Source organism: Triticum aestivum, chromosome 1A (genome assembly GCF_018294505.1).
Source record: "Triticum aestivum cultivar Chinese Spring chromosome 1A, IWGSC CS RefSeq v2.1, whole genome shotgun sequence".
Taxonomy (NCBI): Eukaryota; Viridiplantae; Streptophyta; class Magnoliopsida; order Poales; family Poaceae; genus Triticum; species Triticum aestivum.
In genome coordinates, this window is record NC_057794.1 from 498,339,700 (window position 1) to 498,347,731 (window position 8,032).

An 8,032-nucleotide genomic window follows, 5' to 3' on the forward strand; every position below is an offset into this window, starting at 1 on the left:
AAGACCCTGTCGCCCTGGTCTCCCACGGAGACGACATGTGTCCGATCCGGGCAAGGGGGCGAGCAATGGGGAAGCGAGGAAAACGAGGTACAAGAGGAGCCAGGATAGGAGGTGGGGATGGACGGTGGCGGACGAGGGGTGGGGGAGGAGGGACGGATGTGGTGACTATGATTGGAGGCTAGAGTTCATATGGGGTTTGCATGCAACAGCGGAGATGACCACGACGAGCCGCATGACGCACGGCGTATGAGGACAGGTTCGCTCGCACCCACGAATGGCTCACCCAGACAATAGGGAGGAAGAACGAGCCCACCAGTCATGGATAGTGAAAATTAACCGCGCGGTGAAAACTGGCAGAACAAATCTGGCGGCCAAGACAAACCAGTTGACCAAAAGCAGCTCCATCGAACGGCAAACAAAGCTTCAATCTGGGGGAGCACTGGGAGGCCGAGTTGGCCAGCCTCATTATAGGTTAGAATGTTGATGACATGATCATGAATGGCGACGACCCTGAGTATATTGCCTTTGTGAAGGCACGTCTTAGTGAGCAGTTTATTATGTCTGATCTTGGCCCTCTTTGCTACTTTCTTGGGATAGAGGTCTCTTCTACCTCTGATGGATATATTTTTCTGATTGTGGTCAGACTCTTCTTCTGGATATATTTTTCTGATTGTGGTCCGACTCTTCTTCTTTTCTATACGTTGACGACATGATCATCAATGGCGACAACCCTGAGTATATTGCCTTTGTGAAGGCACGTCTTAGTGAGCAGTTTTTTTGTCTGATCTTGGATCTCTTCCCTACTTTCTTGGGATAGGGTCTCTTCTACCTACAATGGCTTTTTTATTTCCCAAGAAAAATATATCCAGAATCTTCTTGCTCGTGCTGCTCTTACTGATGAGTGCACTGTTGAGACTACCATGGAGCTCAATGTTCCCCTTTGTGCTACTAATGGTGACCCTTGTCTAATCCAATGCGTTATCATCGTCTTGTTTATCTAGATGTTACTCGTCCAGATATCTCCTATCCCGTCCGTATTTTGAGTCAGTTTGTCTCTACGCCCACATTGATTCACTGTAGTCACCTCCTTCGTGTTCTCTGATATCTCCGTGGCACGATTTCTCACCATATGTTCTTTCCCTGCTCCAGTTCATTACAACTTCAAGCCTATTAAAATGCTATGTGGGCTAGTGATTCCTGGGATCGTCGTTCACTTTTTGCTTACTGTGTTTTTCTTGTGGTTCTCACTGCCTCGAAGACAAAGAAGACTACAGTTCCACGTTTGAGTGCAGAGACTGAGTCATGAGCTTTGCCTCTTTTGACGATAGTGGTGACTTGGTTACGGTGGTTACTTCAGAAGTTTGGTGTTTCTGTCACTACACCTACTCTGCTCTTGTCTGACAATACACGTGCTCATAACGTTGCGCGTGACCCTATGAAGAATGACCTCACCAAGCATATTGGTGTTGATGCTTTTTTTGTGCGTGCTGGTGTGCAGGATTCGCGTTATTGCTCCTCAATATGTGCTTTCCGAGTTACAGTTGGCGGATTTCTTTAGGAAGGTCCAAACTAGAGCACAACACAACTTCTATCTCTATCTCTCCAAGCTCAGTGCTATTGACCCACCATGAGTTTGAGGGAGGGGAAGTTAAGAGTTATATATTTAGCCGTGTACCCTTTTGTATTTTCCCCGTTCTATAAAGGTTTTTTTGCATATAATGGCATATGGCCACCTAGAAATACAAGTTGCATATTTCCTAACAGGTATCTCCCTCCTGGTTAATGGCCAAAGACTTCTTAGCACTTCGTCTTTTCATGTTCCTCGACATACCATGCAGCTCATTTCTGGTGGTCAAAAACAGCCTCTTGCAGAAATGTAGGGAAAGGCTGCGTACTATAGACCCAAAGCGGTCGGACCCTTCCCTGGACCCTGCGCAAGCGAGAGCTACGTGCACCGGGCTACCCCTTAAATTGTTGACTCTGGTTGTCAGGTAATTCTCGACTTTGACTCATGCTATGTTTCAGACCGTCACACTGGCGCTCTCCTTGGTGCTAACCCCCGATGTTGTAACTCCCAGGACCTCTGGGAGCTTCACTGGTTTCACTTTCCCTCCGTTGCCTCCACCGCCAGTCTCCCCACCTCGGTTGCCTTGTCTACCAGCTCTTTTCAGCAGTGGGATCATCTCCTGGGTCACTTGTGTTACTCTCATCTCTCATCCTTAGTTCGGAGTGGTCTTCTTGAAACGTGTGAGGCCTTAATGCACCGACTTGAACCTTTACTCTCTGTGTTCGTCTCATGCACCCCCTTGGTGATTGTCGATCGTATGTGGTCCTTTCCCTGATGCAGATCGCTTTGCTTTCCTCCAAGAGCTATCAGTTCCGCTCCTCACAACCTGGTCCTTGGGTCGTCACTGGTGACTTCAACTTGATCTAGCGGGCCAGGGGGGTAAGAATAACGCTGACCTAGAAAAAAGATAGATGGGCAGATTTTACCGTTTCCTTGATGACCCTGGGCTTCGTGAGATCAACCTCATCGGGCGGCGCTACAGTTGAAGCAACGAGCAACAGTCACCAATGTTGTTGCAGCCAGACCACTTGTTTTGTTTGACGAATTGGGGATAATGACGTCCTAGTTCTTTTTCTGCACAGAATCCTCCATGGCATTAGATTCAGCCTGTACACCACGCTTTGATGCCTAGGGCTCACCAGTCCCACTTCAAGAATCTTTGGCCGAATTTTGATGGCTTCCGACAGGTGGTTGCCGATGCCTAGCATGTGTCGTCGCACCTTCGCCCACTCTAGCGTTTGGGTGTCCTGCTGAAGCATACGGACAACACATTGCAGCCGTGGAGCGACCGGCATATTGGCAGCATCAAGCTACAACAACTCATGGCCTAGAAAATCATTTTCCAGCTAAACGCGGTGCAGGAGTCTTGACAGCTGTCCCAAAAGGAGCTTAATGTGCGTAAAGAGTTGAAGCTTGAGTTGTTTGGTTTGGCCTCCCTCAATTGCATCATCGCCCGCCAGCCCTCCGCGTCCACTAGCTAGCCGAGGGAGACGCAAACATGTGCTACTTCTACATCCATGTGTGCCATTGCCACTGCACAAATCACATGGTTGCCATTACCCGTGACAGTATTGTCGCCTTGACCCATGAGGATAAGGAGTAGACGCTGGCAGACTACTTGTCCATCATGGGTTGCGCCATCCCTGGTAGAGTTGTTTTACCAACTCCCTTTGCAGATCATTAAAGATGAGCTTGTCATAGTCGTCCAGCAGCTCTATTTGCTTATATCGGGTTGCCTCGTCGAGCCCAACAATGCCCACATCGTCTTGTTGCCAGGGAAGAAAAACTCAAACAATGTCACGCACTTCCACCTGATCCGTTTGCCGCATAATACCTTTGGCAGGCTTTTCTCCAAGCTGCTTGCTCTCCATGCCGTGCCTCGGCTCCCGGAACTGATCAAGGAAAACTAGAGCTCCTTCATGCTCACCACTAAGGGCTTGCACGCTAGACGCATCGCAACCATCATGCTCAAGGTTGACACTGCGAAGGCATTCAATTCAGTCTCATGGCCCTTCCTCCTATGGTCTCACAGCACGCAGGCACTGGCAGCAAATTCATCGAGTTGGTCGGAATGATTCTGCCATAGACACCCTCAACAGGGTGCCCGGAAGGCATATTCATCACCGTCATGGCCTGTGGCAAGGTGACCCCCTTTTGTCTTTGTTGTTTCTTCTTTGTGCTGGAAGTGCTTAAAGCCTTGTTGGTCCATGCGAAGAGCGTTGTCATGTTAGAGCCATCGTGCTGGCATGGCGTCAAGCACCTCATGGCAGTGTATAATGTCGGCATGGTCATCGTCCTATCTTCGACATGCGGCAACCTATCTTGGTGGCACGAAGCTTATGCACCAACTTTTACAAGTGTTTGCACCAATCTGTAGCAGCATTGCCGAGATTTAAGTGATTATGCTAAGCTTAGAGTGTGTTTTCCTAGCGCTCCCATGCATCTACCTCAGCCTCCCCTTTGATGGATAAGTCTGTGTACTAGGGTCCTTGTGGGGCTGCAGCACATGGTCCTTGTGGCAGTTAGGAGGATAAAGTCCTGGACCATCAAGGACTGGCTGTTAGGATAGAGTTCTGTTCTTGACCATGGTCCTTGTGGCAGTTAGGAGGATAAAGTCCTGGACCATCAAGGACTGGCTGTTAGGATAGAGTTCTGTTCTTGACCATCAAGGACTGTCAGTTAGCATCTTAGACTAGCATCTTAGACTAGCATCTTAGACTGGCATCTTAGCAGCATCTTAGCATATGCCTTGGCTGGCTAGCAGCCTATAAATATGTATCCCCAACCCCTCAGGTTGGCATGGCATTGTGTGAGAAATAAACCAACGAAAATTGTCCCAACTCTCCTAGTGTCATCCACAACTATCAATGCTCAGGCTGAAAGGTCTAACAAGTGGTATTAGAGCCAGGTTAACCTGCACCCTGAGCATTTCCTGTGAGCAGCCCAAGTCGGTAGCAGCAGCTGCTCCGTCTGCCTCTGGTTACCTTCCTCCCTCCGGACTATCGAGCAGCAGCTCGTCTTCATCAGCCTCCTCTTCACGCAACAGCCCCCCTGCAGCGAGCCATGTCTGCAGGTCGCTCTCAGCACACGGCTACCTCGAGCATGCGGCGCCGGCAAGAGGCCGAGCGCGCCGTGGCAGAGGAGCGTGAGCGAGCGGCTGTAGCAGCGGCTGCTGCGGCGGCAAGAGTGTCGAGGCTGGCTGCAGCGGAGCTGGCAACAGCCAGAGCGGAGGTAGAAGCAGCCAGGGCGGAGGTAGAAGCAGCAGCAGCAGCAGAAGCAGCCCGTGAGGCTACGGCGGATGCCAAGGCACTCCGCGGCAGCCCCGGCAGCTCCAGCAGCTCCGAGCCTGCGGACGACGGCGCCGACGCAGATCGGCGCAGTGGGCAGCCGAGCACGCCCGCGCTCCAGGTGGAGGCGCGCACCGCGACGGCGGCTGCAACGACCAGGACCGCGGCCTCTACGAGGTCCAAACTATGGTCAGGGATGTTGGTTCCAGTGTTGGGTGGCCTACCCTCACTAAAACCAACTACGTCGAGTGGGCCGGGATCATGAAGGTCAGGCTCCAGGTGCGGCGCATGTGGGAGGCAGTCCAGGACAGCAACGTCGACCACCTAGAGGATCGACGGGCGCTGGACGCCCTCATCGCCGCAGTCCCGCCCGAGATGCGGTTCTCGCTTTCCAACAAGCGGACTGCCAAGGAGGCTTGGGACGCCATCGCCGCAGCACGCATCGGCAGCGACCGTGCTCGCAAGTCCACCCTGCAGGCACTTCGTAAGGAGTGGGAGAACCTGGGCTTCAAGCCAGGTGAGGACGTTGATGACTTTGCTCTCCGTCTCAACACTCTGCTGCAGAAGATGGTGAAGTTTGGCGATGCCACCTACACCGAGGAGAGAGCTGTCGAGAAGCTTTTTCGGTGCATTCCCGAGAAGTACAAGCAGATGGCTCGCTCGATCGAGTCGTTGCTGGACCTCTCCACGATGACGATCGAGGAGGCGAGAGGTCGACTCAAGGTCGTCGACACCGACGAGCCACAGCCCCCCTCGGGGCCCGTCACCACCGGCGGGAAGCTGCTCCTAACTCGGGAGCAGTGGGATCCCAGCCTTGGTGACAAGAAGAAGGGGGAGCCTTCCTCCTCGACGGGCGGCCGCAAGCGTGGCAAGCAGCGTAAGGCGCGAAGAGGCCCCCCGGGCAGGGCACAAGGACGTGCCGAAGGTGACGCCCGCGGAGGCGCCAAGGACGGCGCCGCTGGCAAGCCCAGGCCGGCACAAGACAACAGTTGCCACAACTGTGGCCGGTTTGGCCATTGGGCCAATGAGTGTCGGCAACCACGACAAGGCCAGGCTCACGTCGCACAGGCGAAGGAGGAGGAGACGGCTCTGTTCATGGCGCATGCAAGCATTGAGCTACCCTCGGCGACTCCAGTCGCAAAGGCTTTCATCCACCTCGATGAGCCAAAAGCACACGCTCTTCTCGGCGATGGCTCCGGGAAGGACAAGGCTACGGGGTGGTGCCTCGACACTGGCGCCACCCACCACATGACCGGTCGAAGGGAATTCTTCGCCGAGCTCGACTCCGATGCGCGAGGCTCCGTCAAGTTCGGGGATGCCTCCGCTGTGGAGATAAAGGGCGTCGGCTCCGTCATCTTCACCACCAAGATGGGAGAGCACCGGCTGCTCACCGGTGTCTACTACATCCCCGCGCTAAGGAATTCCATCATCAGCTTGGGACAGCTGGATGAGAACGGCTCACGCGTGCTGATTGAGCATGGGGTCCTACGCATCTGGGATCGCCAGCGTCGCCTTCTCGCCAAGGTGCCCAGAGGTGAAAATCGACTCTACGTCCTTGATGTGCAGGTGGCACAACCGGTCTGTCTCGCTGTCCGTCGAGACGACGAGGCGTGGCAGTGGCATGAGCGCTTTGGGCACCTTCACTTTGAGGCCCTGAAGCGTCTAAGTGCCAAGGAGATGGTGCGAGGCCTGCCATGCCTCGACCATGTGGAGCAGTTCTGCGACATCTGCGTACTGACAAAGCAGAGACGACTCCCCTTTCCCCAACAGGCGAGTTTTCGGGCTAAGGAGAAGCTGGAGCTCGTGCACGGAGACCTGTGCGGCCCGGTGACGCCAGCCACACCAGGAGGTCGACGCTACTTCCTGCTGCTCGTCGACGATCTCTCCCGCTACATGTGGGTGATGATCCTCGGCAGTAAGGGAGAAGCGGCGGACGCCATCAGGCGCGTGCAGGTTGGTGTGGAGGCGGAGAGCGGCCGCAAATTGCGCGTGTTGCGCACTGACAACGGCGGCGAGTTCACGGCGGCTGAATTCGCGTCGTACTGCGCCGATGAGGGCATCCAGCGCCACTACTCCGCGCCGTACAGCCCGCAGCAAAACAGCGTCGTCGAGCGGCGCAACCAGACGGTTGTGGGGATGGCTCGGGCTCTCCTCAAGCAGAGAGGGATGCCAGCTGTCTTCTGGGGAGAGGCGGTGCTAACGGCCGTCTACATCCTCAACCGCTCTCCTACTAAGGCACTCGACGGCAGAACTCCGTACGAGGCCTGGCATGGGCGGAAGCCGGCGGTCTCTCATTTGCGGGTCTTTGGCTGCCTTGCATTCGCCAAGGAGCTCGGCCACATCGGCAAGCTCGACGACAGGAGCATTCCGGGAGTCTTCATCGGCTACGCGGAGGGCTCAAAGGCCTACCGCATCCTCGACCCAAAGACACAACGTGTGCGCACAGCGCGAGACGTCGTGTTCAACGAAGGGCGAGGCTGGCAATGGGACAAGGCGGTGGACGACGGCTCGACGCCGACGTATGACGACTTCATTGTCGAGTACGCTCACTTCAAGGAAGCTGGGGGAGCAAGTAGCTCCTCTTCACCGGGCACGTCTACCCCGGCCCCCAAAACTACATCGACTCCGGCGCCTGCTACACCGACGACACCACAACCGGCAACGCCGCATACTCCAGCCCCGGCGGTCGCCACTCCGGGCTCGTCTTCATCAGCACCAGCTCACGCAGAGCACAACCCGATGAAGTTCGCTTCCCCGCTCACTCACGACGAGGAGCGGGTCGACGCATGGTATGGAGGCGAACCGCTGCGGTACCGTACGATGGATAATGTGCTCGGCGACCAGCCGGTGCCAGGACTGGTGCCACGTGACCTGGAGGCGCAGCTACAGCTCGTGTGTGAAGACGGCGAACCACGGTCCTTTACAGAGGCCGAGAGAGACGCGGCATGGCGCGCCGCGATGAAGTTGGAGATGGATGCGGTCGAGCAAAACCGCACATGGGAGCTTGCTGATCTCCCTCGAGGTCACCGCGCAATCACCCTTAAGTGGGTGTTCAAGCTGAAGAGGGATGGAGCCGGCGCCATCATCAAGCACAAGGCTCGTTTGGTGGCCCGAGGCTTCTTGCAGCAGGAAGGAGTCGACTTCGACGACGCTTTCGCTCCCATGGCACGGATGGAGT